The 12,278-nt window shown below is 39.5% G+C and overlaps 1 long non-coding RNA gene across 9 annotated transcripts in view; it reads left to right on the forward strand.

Annotated features, from left to right (window-relative positions):
- Positions 1-579: 579 nt before the first annotated feature.
- Positions 580-12,278, forward strand: part of LOC123618336 (uncharacterized) — a 37,749-nt gene continuing 26,050 nt past the window's right edge. For 5 of the 9 annotated variants that reach the window (XR_012507101.1, XR_012507102.1, XR_012507108.1 and 2 more), the window contains exon 1: positions 580-5,053. This is a non-coding gene — a long non-coding RNA (uncharacterized LOC123618336). The remainder of the gene's footprint in view (positions 5,054-12,278) is intronic. The other 4 variants (XR_012507104.1, XR_012507106.1, XR_006726758.2 and 1 more) reach the window with 4 other exon arrangements.

Here is a 12,278-nt window from a genome sequence, read left to right on the forward strand (position 1 = left end):
TTCTACTGACCCCTGCCCCCAAATGTGATAGTGGACTTGTTGAGGAGTATGAATCGAACTAAATTCCCTGATGCTAAAACTGTTTACTGATTTTTTTCTAAGAAATCCTGCAATTTGCTTTGTCTCCCTTACCATTTTTTTTTATGCTAAACAACCCACAAACATTCAACAGTTTTAACCAGGGAGGTCATAATGGGCCCATAATCCCAGAAGAGTGGACAGACCATCCAAACTTCCTCCATAGGGCAGGAAGATCATCAGTGTTAAGAGGAATGTAGCAGCCTGTAAAACGCCCTGATTGTTATCACCTTGTCTGTTCCATCCAGTTTTCTATAAAACCTCAAGACCCCAAGCCCAAGACAGATTCACAGTCTCTAAGGCACAAGCCTGCTGCAAAGCAATAAAGCTATTCTTTTCCAATCGTCCCAAATTCTGCCTCCGAGTCTTAATCCATTTTCGATATACGGAGGCCGGTTTTGCAGCAACAGGTGCACCTCCCACCTTGGGCGCCTCCCAGCAAGCGCCTCCAGGTGCCTCTCTAAGTTGAAAGTTTAATCAGTAACTACCTACATAGTTGGCCCGGCCCACACCTAACAATTGTTCCAGCCTTCAGACCAGAACGGCCCCAGTATGTTCGGTCTTCTACAGGAAATAGTGACCCGCTCGACAGTTGCTAATCCAAAGAGTTGTTGGGGGACACCTTCCAGCAGGCCCCTCACAACCAAGGAGCCCTGCTGACGTCAGGCCCACTGTAACTGATCGCCTCTTCCTCCCCTGGGTAGCCGAGACTGCTGCCTTTCTCTGCCTGCTCGCTGAATATGCAGCGGGGTTTCGCTCCAGGACCTTAGCCTCTGACTTGTAAGAGTCCCTGTCTGATAAATGTTGATCTCAGACTCTGGGCTCCTTTTTCAGTCTCAAGACTTGGAAGTTGCAAGAATGTGTCGACTGAAGAAAAAAAAATCATAACCTAAAAGTTGAGAGTTACGTTTTATCCCGTCGACATTTCTGAGGCCTCGAACCTTTCGATCGCTCTGACGGACTGCTCCAGAGAGGTAAGGGAGACCAGGATGTATAGGACTTTTTTATTCACAGAAGGCAGGACTGTGGGTGCCTGCGCCGAGCCGTGCCATGCTGGGCTGCACAGTGCTGGGCCATGCCGTGCTGGGCCATGCTGAGCTGTTTCAGGCCGTGCCACGCAGTGCCAGGCTGGGCCGGGCTATGCTGGGCTATGCCCGCTGTTCGAGGCCATGCCGCACCATGCCGCGCAGTGTCAGGCTGTGCTGGGCCATTTCGGTCCATGCCGTGATATTCCAGTCTGTGCCACGCTGTGCCATGCAGTGCCAGGCTGTTCTGGGCCATGCCATGCTGTGGCAGGCCGTGCTGTACCCTACCGAGCAGTGCCGATCGATATTCGGTGGTGCCACGCCATGCCTCCATTCTGCGGTGCAACAAGGAACTTCTGGTGCCTGAACATTTTGCTTGGTAGCTTGACTCCCATTTGCCTGGCAAAGCAATAAAGCTGTTATTTTCTAATCTTCCCCAAGCTGCCTATGAGTCTCAATCCATTTTGGGGGTAGAGAGGCCAGTTTTGTGCCAACAACCTAGGCACCCAACATGGGGCTCGAAACTCCTTTCTCCTTTCCTACCGCTGGACACCTCGGCTTGATGTGACCCTCTATGGGCAACCCCTGTGCCAGCCTCCCTTGGGAGGGCAGAGAGTCGGTGTAGCCCAGCAATGCCAGATCACCGGGGCAATCCAGAATGGGAGAGGAGAAGATCTGGGTCTCAGCTACTCGGGTTGCCACAACCAATCGCCCAGGCTTAAGGCGAGAGGACGGGAGTAAACGAAAATGAGCCCAGCAGCTGTCAAAGCTGTTTTAGCTTCAGGACTCTTCCTTCTTCCTTCCAACTTCGGTCCAGACCTCCAGCAGCTCGAAAACTTGGGAGAGAAAAGAACTCTGCTAGTGATGCAGAGACTCCTCAGCCAGGACTAGGGTGAGTTTCCTGGTGATGACCAAGATCCCCTCGACCCTATCTGGGGCTCCCCAAGGCAGGGGAGTCCCCGGGTTGACGGGGCTCTCTCCTGGAGAGAGTTCTCCTGAGATAGGTGCCAACTGGATAGTGGTCATGGACTTAGTGAGACTAGCAAGCTGTTGTTTTGACTTTGAATTTTGATTTGTACCTGCTTTGAATTTTGAGTCTTCTATTTGCTAGGTGAGGTTTGAATTTTGTGTTGTGTGTGCAGGAGAGATCAAAATGAGCAGTACCATTTCAATTCCATCAGAAAGTCCCTTAGGAAAAATCTCAAACTCCAGTTACTTTCCATCTTTAATTCAGTTGAGATGCAAATGTTGTATCTGGTCTTTTCCAGGAACCCTGATCTCACCATCTTTTTAAAAAATGCAAATCTTGGGAAAGGGAGTAAATAATTTGGAACTTGACTTGTTAAAGACACATAGCAATCTTCTGTCTCCTGTAAATATTACTAAGAAAAACTATGAGGCCTCTGTGTTGTGTGTTTGTGTGTCACAGGGTTATGGTATTGCCAAAATTAGTTCAAAAAATAGCTCTATGTAATTGGCTTAAAGGAAATTAAGTGCTTGTATGAATACCAAGAAATATAAAGAAAACTGACCAAAATAAATTTTACGTTCACATGATCTGGGAAATATTCAGTACTAAATCAATATCTGGTATTAAAGCTACCTTAAGCTTGTTGGCTTAATTAATATATATATGCCTTTAGAATCATCAGTGTTAGGTGTAATATTTCTGTGGTACTTAGGTTTACTAGAGGGCAGAAAAGACCATATTATATCTGTTGCAAATTTGTCAACAAGGAAAGTAACTCAATGTGGGGGGGAAAAAAGCTTTCAAGAAAAGTAAAAGTAAACAAAGTAAGCGCTTTTAGGTAAACTCTACAGAAATAATTATGTTTGGGGAATGTCTGTGTAAAATTGTCTCTCCAGATTTTGGTAACTTGAAACTAAGTGAAAAGAACTCACTATCTGTGCCATTTATGAAATACTGAAACATTAATTGCTGGGCAGGTCTAAATTTACCTATGTTTGCCTTCTTAGGAAGGAAAAACTGAAGCAAAAATTTCCAATCAGGAAATGCTGATATGACAACCAATTCACAATTACTCACTTCTTGGTTTTTGCCAGACAGTTAACATTTTTCAGGGTTAAAATTATAATATAACTAATTAAAGCTTCTAAAATAATAAGGGACAGACTGACATAGACACAGAAAATGATAAAAAATTTATAAAAGAGAAACCCTGAGAAAGGAATTTTATGCGTAATCAGGATTGGCTAAATTTAAGATAAACTTAGTTGAGTAAATGAACTTTAAAAATAAGCTACTGCAAAACAGGAATTTGATTCTCTCTGTCTCCACAAAAAAGACAAAGTTTTCTTAAAATGTTTATCTGCTTTTGGTAAGAGATTGTAAAGTTTCTTTTACCCCTTAAGTGACATGTTCTGTATTTGCTTTTGACATATTTTACTATTACCTTTGGAATAAGTATTGTTTCACAGTAACTGATGATCTTATTTTACCAAGTGTTCTAAAACTTTTTAACCAGCTTCTCAAATACCAAACTTTGATTAAGTTGTTTTGATGTCCAGCTAACTTTGAGATGCTTCAGAGGGGGCCAGACCCATCCCAAAGAGATTAAACTGATTAGTTTTAATTGGTATGTTAAATTGCATGCAAAGTATTATAAATAAGTAATAAATCTTATTAGATTATATTGTATGGAAAAAATGTTATTACTATAGAAATTCTAGAAATTATGCAGAATTCCTAAAAATTGGATATGTCTGAAATGTTACCAGGCATAATTCTGGTTATTGTAACCAGGGTTGTCAACTATAGTGCACCCAGATGTTTAATCATGCTTTTAAGCCTTTTCTCATTTATAGACAGTTCTTGTTTTATTCCGATGCTTTTGCAAAATGCTTTCTCTTCAGATCTAAGAGAAGAACTTTTTTGACAAGTATAGCTTTCTGATAACTTTTAAATCATATTGCTGAATCGGGTAAGAAATTTTAAAAGTCTAATAGAAACTCAGATAGCATGAAACTGTTAACAAAAGGAGTAGTTATACCGAGTAAACTGATAAATATGACTGCAATTTTTGGTTTTGTCTGAAATATTACTGACTTTTAATCTGTGTTTTCCAGATATAAAGAAACCCTTCTCAAGCTAATTATGACTTAGAGCAACTTGGTAAACTATACCTTTGAAAGCAGAATTGAAACATTTATCTTTTTTCTCCATCTGACCCCTCCAGAGACTGGAAACTCTTAGGTTCCCAGCAGCTTTACAGGAAAATTAGGAACGCCACCTCCTGACAGGTGCAAAAATCTCAAGGTATTTTAGGGACTACAAAAAGGGAGGAATTCACCTAAATCTGTAAGACAAAATGTGACAGATTGTTGATGTGGCTTTCCTGGCCTTGAGAGGCCTTTTCGAAATTCAGTCTGAGATTCTTTCTGAGGAATTCCAGCACAGCTAACTTAAAAGAGCTTATATGATCAGTTAATATTTATTTCGCTATGTTTGAATTTAAATGAGTGTAATTATAGAGAAAAATGATTATGTTTTAGTGGATATTAAATTCCAGTTCTGTTACTGAGATCTGTATTTACTAAGACTCAATTCCCAGACCATTCCTTGCTGTTAGGTTATATTGTTGCAAAGTTTAATTGAATTATTAGAAGAACTCTACATTTGTTTCTGAAGCCCAGTAATCTTTTTTGGATGAAGATCTAATACCCCATGACCTGCAACCAGGAGATTATGCATACTGGAAATGACATGATTTAAAGGACTGTCTCCAAGCAGGATGGAAGGACCTTTATCAGGTACTCTTAACTAGCTCATGCACAGTAAAGCTGAAGGAAATTGACTCTTGGATTAGTTTTCATTCAGAAAGGGCCCTTGCACTGGACTGGCCTGTAGAGAAGACTGCTGACCACCTTAAAACAATATTCACACAAAGGAGAAGCTACTACACCAGGATGAGATGAAGATGACATCTGAGGTAGGCAGCTGGCCCAAGACACTGGACCAGGCCTGTGTACCAATTACTTTGATAATCACTCATACCTTTGCTTATGAACCAAATGTATTTCACAATCTCATGCAGAGTTAAAGTTAATCCAATTGTTAGGTTTATGATCAATTACCTATATCCAGTATTTCTGGGTTACCTTGGTGGTTTTCTCCACCCCAAGTGTCTAATTGGTGGGCCTTGAGGGAATTTATTCTAGAGGAGAGTAATTATAGTTGTCTTCAGGCCACTGGTGATATTACCAGGTGGGATTCCCTCACCTGGCCAGTTACTACCTGCTCTGACTCTGGCCATAAATATGAATCTTTTGAAGTTACCCAAGCTCAATCAGAGCAACAAGCAAAGTTTCAGCCAAAGAATATAACCTCCCACAATCATGGGATAGAATTCTATGGTTAACACCAGTCTACGGTCATTTAGGTTTAAAGTCTCCCTTATGTTGAAAAAAATTAAATCATACTAAGGACAACCAGCTTAATAACCCTATGAAACTGGGCTTATGGATTTATGGTTATGAAATTATGGCCTTATGGACAATTCCAATATAAAATTTCCCTTAAAGATATAGTTTACCTTAAATATATAAAATATATATTTTTCCCTTATATATATTTTCCCAATATATAATTTCCCTTAAATATATAGTTTTATACGAGATTTATAATTTTAATGGTGTAAATCTAAATACGGGAAGAAGCAACAAGAGGGAATATTTTCCTGGACCAGAGAGTTTGGGCTGCTCTTAGTAAGGCCTAGTCTAGTAACAGCACATTGAGTGGCCTATCAGTGAAATCCTTGCTTGGCCTAGGAATGAGCATTCCTAGCCTCATGGGGAAAAATGGTCATTAAATGCCTTCCAAGCCATGGTTGAATTTGTGATCATGGGGGGCCCTGCCAACTAAAAATTGGCACTTGTCATCTGTCTCTGCAAGGATTATGTCACACACCACTGCAGTCGCTGACCTTCAGCACACCCTGAAACGATTTCAGGGTGGAGACCAGAAATGAGACACTCTGTGCTCTGGGAAAAACTGCCAGTTACAGGCCTTCAGATAGGTAGATAAATTTTTAGAAGAAGATTTTATGAGCCCAAATTCTTGCATGTCCTCTTATCTAGAAAAGTACTAAAATCATTAATGGGGACATCTGCTTTGGCCATTAAGGAGAGAAATGCATTTGAAAATCAAAATGGAGTGACTGTAGTTCAGACATCTAAGGTAAAACTAGGTAACCATTGGAGGTGAGATCTCAGACAAGTTTCTGTGTTGCTGAGAACTTGAGTTTTCTGAACTATGTCAGACCTGGGACGCCACCAGCCATCCTCAAAGCGGTGTTTGCTGGCAACTTGTAGCTGCAACCTTATGGTTGCAAGGTCTCCTTGTAATTATTAAGTTCCTAGATAATAAAATCACTTTAGACCAGATATTAATAGAAAAGACCTTCATGTAATGGTCGGTAGCTCCTATCACGTGTATGTAAATACCACATCAAAATTTAACATTAGACAGCTGGCTACCTGATATTTAAGTCTCCCCAAAGTGTCCCCCCCCCAGAAAAAAAGCCATTGAATGCTACTTTGTATTATTATACTATTCTGCAATTAGAACTGTTTTGTCCAAAAAAAAAGTGGTAAATAAAAAGAAATTACCTATTTGTTCAGGCCTTTATGAAAATGTTTAATAAAGGACAAAAATGCCCAGGGACAAGCCTTCCCCAGGGGTCCTGAAGACCCAGCGAGATAAAATGAATGATGACAGTGACTAAAGGGGGCCCAGGGTTCCTGGCAGTCTTAGAGAACCCAGTAACGAGAGCTTCTCAGGAGCCCTGAGGACAACTGAAGTGGGGCCTCAATTAGTGGGTTTCCTAGTGAACACTGGGGCCACCTACTCCCCTCTACATTGTAAATCCACCTCTTTAAGCAAGACCAGCATTCCTGTAGTTGGGGGGCTGGCCAGTCACAGCCCAGTCTGTTTAATTCAAAAGGCAGTGGTGCCCGACTGGACGGCCTTAGCCGTGCGGCTTGCCTCACAGGGCGGAACTTGTGCTGTGATTCACACGCCTTTTTGCTTTCATACGTGGTGAATCTGAACATGTACCCTCCACTTTGAAATGATATGAGGTCTCAAATTCAGGGAAAAGGAGACAAGGGGGCCTGAGCCTCAGAAGTGAATACCAGATTCTCCAGCTGGTTTTCAGGTCTGTTTTCTTGGGTCCCTCAAGGCCTCTGATCTATCTTTTTAGGAATCTTTCAATTCCTGCTTTCCATTCTGATAACAGGACTAACTAACTGACTAACTGACTGACTAACTAACTAACTAACTATATATATATAATATATATATACTTTGTCTCATTCCTCACCTCTACAAATGATCATAAAAACTCTTTCAAAACCCCCCAATAATTGGCATGATCATATTTGTTCCTTCTATTTAAAGGTGCCCCAGAGGATGCCCCAGTTCTGCAGGAAGCAGCTAGAGAACTACACCCATTTCCCTATGTCCATAGAAATGGAACGAGTAAACAAACAAGTGGGGATTTGAAGGAGCAGGAAAGGAACTGACTTCCCTGATGCTAGAACTGCTTGCTGATTCTTTGAGTCCCTGTCTGATAAACTGTTAATGTCTCTGTCTCTGACTCCTGGTTCTTTCTTTAGTCTCAAGGCTTGGAAGTTGCAAGGATATGTGTTGACTGAAATAAAATGCACAACCTAAAATGTAAGAGTTTTGTTTTATTTGGTGGACATTTCTGAGGACTCAAAGCCCTCCAGCCCAGGATGACAGCCTCTCAGGTTGCTCCAAAGAGGTAGAGGAGGAGCCAGGATACATAGGAGTTTTTATAACAAAGACCAGGTAGTCAGAACATCAAAAGATTACTGTTAATTTAAGAAAACCAGATATCTCAAGTTAAGGAATTTAGCACTTTTCTATATATAGGAAGGCACAAAGGTAAGGGCTCAATAAAATCATTTCTTTGATATGCACCTAGGTGTCTAGGGCCGGTATCCTGTTTTTCCACATCCTGTCTTCCCTCAGAGTATACCACTGGGGGTGGCTGCGGAGGCTGGGCTGCCTGCTTGTCTGCATCCTTAGCTCACTCTAGGGCTAGTGGTAGTGGCTGATGACTTGATGGCCAAAGCATTCTTTGTTAACTGATATGGCTTGCAATATTTTTTGTTCACACTGTTCCCCCTTGGTCCTAAATTCAACCAATATTTTGGGAGACATTTCATGGCCAATTTTGTCCTATGTGCTGGGAAGTCTCTTCCTTGGTTAGGGAAAGAGAATTCTGTTGATGTTCCACTCAAGGTGCTAATTTTGGATCAGGGCCTGTGATATTCAAAAAACTCTCTGGATCATCTGTCTTACTAGTCTATTATGATCCAAGAAATGTTTTCCCTTGTTGCTTCTTCCCATACCTTGAATCACACTATTACAATTATTCTATGTAGAGTTATAAGTATAATCTATTTCCTCATGGTGTTTAGCCATCATCAGTTTTGTTGGAGGCTTGATTACAAATTGGCTAATGTAAGAGCCAACAATCTTATAAAATAGACAGAATATAAACAATACAGCTAGTAACATTAATAAAGTACAAAATGTAACAATGTGGAAACAAAGAACAAATTAAAACCATGATTAGTATAATTAGTTGTAATCTGGATGCAATAACCATCAGGTCCACAGGAGAGCCAGCTGCAGAATTAAATTCTGGAGGGATCAGGTAGAGAGAAAAAGATAAATATTTTATCCTTGTTTATAAAGGCATATTTTATCAACTTGTTGTAGGTCATAGCACAAGAGGAAAGGTTTTTTGGAAAATAAAAATTAAAGACCAGTATGTTTCTCAAAAGCCATAAGGTTGTCAATCATATTTATCAATTTATTCAGTCCCATGTAATTAATTCCTATTCAGCTGAATGAAGTTATCAGGTATTCCATCAGCGTTTCATAATTTACCCAGTTACCCAGTACCCAATTTACCCAGCTAATTATCAGAAACGTGTATTGGTTTAAAAGTCCCTTTTTATGAATCTTCCTGAAGAGCTTCATTTTATAAAAGATTCAGAGTAAAACAATGATTGTTTATATAAATGACAAGACAAAATGACATGGTTAAAGATTTGATTATAATGCAACAGACAAGCAACTTGGATATTTCTGACATACAACATTTTAAGATAATAATCAGAATTACAACTGATACTAGGACATATTAGATTCTTAGAAATTCCATACAAAATTTGGAATATCTATATTAGGGACTTTTGTCTCTATGATATAACCTAAGCTTTATCTCCAATCACTTGACAATGTTTTTAAAATAATTTAGCATACCTGATAAGTCCAATTAGTTTCATATTTCTCTTTTCAATGTTTCAGGGGGCCCTCTGAAGCATCCCAAAGTTAGCTGAAGGTCAAAAGAACTTTAATCAAAATTTGATATTTGGGAAGCTTGTTAGAAAGTTTCAAAACATTTGTACTTGATTGCTTTTTATAGGTACCAATAAAACAGCTGATTATAATGAGAGCTCTGTAAAATGTTACCAATTTAGAAGTTTCTCCGATTTAAAGGATCCATCATCTGGCCATCAATAAGTTATATATATATATTAGTAGTGATTTTAAACCAATAAGATGAAGAGACTTCCCCACGAGACAGTGAGGGGTGCCCCCTAAATAAGATTTAAAACTTTACTCCCACAAAAAAGTAAAGGCCTTTGTGGTCTAGGCTGCTGCAATGAAGGTTAGGATGGGAAAAGCCTGAGAACTGGTACAAAGGATTGCTCAGAATCCCAATGTATTTGCTTGGCTGCCAAATGTGCACCATACTCATACCTATTGTATGACAGAGCCCAAGTTTTTAAAAACATACACACATATACACAAATGAAACACCAAAGAGGATCAGGTAGAATACTTGCATTCCAAACGCATAGGAAGAGAAATGCAAGTTTCCCCTAGAAAGAGTTTTGTTTTTGTAAGGTCAGAATTCTGGCTTTTTTAACTTAACAGTGTAACCAATAAAAGACCTTCAACTTAGTTGTTTTCTGGGCAAGATTTCCCTGTCTCAGCCTCCATTGGAAGGGCAGAGAGTGCAGGGAGCCCAGCAAGGCCAGACCACCAGGGCAATCCACAACAGGAGAGGAGAGGATCTGGGCCCCAGCCCCTCGGGTTGCCACAACCAATGGCCCGGGCTGTAAGGTGGGAGGACGGGAGCAGAGGAAAACAAGCCCAGCAGCTGCCAAAGCCCTTTTAGCTTCAGGACTCTTTCTTCCTCCTTCCAACCTCAGTCTGGACCTCCAGCTGCTCAAAAACTTGGGAAAGAAAAGAACTCTGCTAGTGATGCAGAGACTCCTCAGCCAGGACTAGGGTGAGTTTCCTGGTGGTGACTAATGCCCCCTTGACCCTATCTGGGGCTCCCCAAGGCAGGGGAGTCCCCAGTTTGATGGGGCTCTCTCTTGGAGAGAGTACTCCTGTGAAAGGTGCCAACTGGATAGCGGTCATGGGCTCAGTGAGACTACCAAGCTGTTGTTTTGACTTTGAATTTTGATTTGTACCTGCTTTGCACTTTGAGGCTTCCATTTGTAGGCTGAGGTTTGAATTTTGTATTGTGTGTACACGAAAGATCAAAATGGGTGGTACCATTTCAATTCCATCAGACAGTCCCTTAGGAAAAATCTTGACCACCTTGTTAAATTCCAATTAGTTACCAGCTTCAATGCAGTTGAGATGCAAATGTTTTACCTAGTCTTCTCCAGAAACCCTGATCTCATCATCTTTTTAAAAAATGCAAATCTTGAGAAAGGGAGTAAATAATTTGGAACTTGACCTGTTAAAAATAAATAGCAATCTTGTCTCTTCTGTAAATATTAGTTAAAAAATCTATGAGGCCTCTGTGGTGTGTATGTTTGTGTGTCACAGGTGTATGGTATTGCCAAAATTAATTCAAAACATAACTATTTAATTTGCTTAAAGGAAGTCAAGTGCTTATATGAATACCAAGAAATATAAAGAAAACTGACCAGAATAAATTTCAGGTTCACATGATCTTGGAAATATTCAGTACTAAATCAATATCTGGTATTAAAATCAATATCTGGTATCTTAAGCTTGTTGGTTTAATTAATTTACACATGTCTTTACAATCATCAGTGTTAGGTGTAATACTTCTGTGATACCTCGGTTTACTAGAGGGCAGAAAAGATCTTATTATATATGTTGCAAAATTGTCAACAGGGAAAATAACTCAATGTGAAAAAAAAAGCTTTCAAGAAAAGTAAAGGTAAATAAAATAAGAACTTTTAGGTAAACTGTATAGAAATAATTTCGCTTGGGGAATGTCTATGTAAAATTGTCTCTCCAGATTTTGGTAACTTGAAACTAAGTGAAGACAACTCACTATCTGTGCCATTTATGAAATACTGAAACATTAATTGCTGGGCAGGTCTTAGTTACCTACGTTTGCCTTCTTAGGAAGGAGAAACTGAAGCATAAGTTTCTAATCAGGAAATGCTGATATGACAGCCAATTCACAATTACTCACTTCTTGGTTTTTGCCAGAGAGTTAGGCTTTTTAAGGGTTAAAATTATAAGTAATTAGAGCTACAAAAATAAGGGACAAACTCATATGGACACAGAAAGTGATAAAAAGTTTGTAAAAGAGAAACCCTGAAAAAAGAGTTTTATGGCTAAATTTAGGATAAATTTAGTTGAGTAAATTAAAAATAAGCTAGTGCAAAACTGGAATTTGATTCTGTCTCCGCAAAAAGGACAAGGTTTTCTTAAAATGTTCATCTGCTTTTGATAACAGATTGTAACTTTTTTTATCCCTTAAGTGATCTGTTCTGTATTTGCTTTGAAATGTTTTATTATTATCCTGGGAATAAATAATATTTAACAGTGACCTCATGTGTTTTAAAACCTTTGATTTTTTAACAATTCCCAAATATCAAATTTTGATTAAATTTCTTTGACCTCCAGCTAACTTTGGGATGCTTCAGAGGGCCCCTGAAACATCCCAAAGAGAGGTATTAAACTAATTAGGTTCATTTGGTATGTTAAGTCACATGGGAAGTATTACAAATAAATGATAAATCTGCTTAGGTTATATTGTATGAAAAAAGTTAATATATATTCTAGAAATTATATGGAATTCCTAAAAATCTGGTACATCTAAAATGTTATCAGTC

Source organism: Camelus bactrianus, chromosome 5, assembly GCF_048773025.1.
Source record: "Camelus bactrianus isolate YW-2024 breed Bactrian camel chromosome 5, ASM4877302v1, whole genome shotgun sequence".
NCBI classification, from domain to species: Eukaryota; Metazoa; Chordata; class Mammalia; order Artiodactyla; family Camelidae; genus Camelus; species Camelus bactrianus.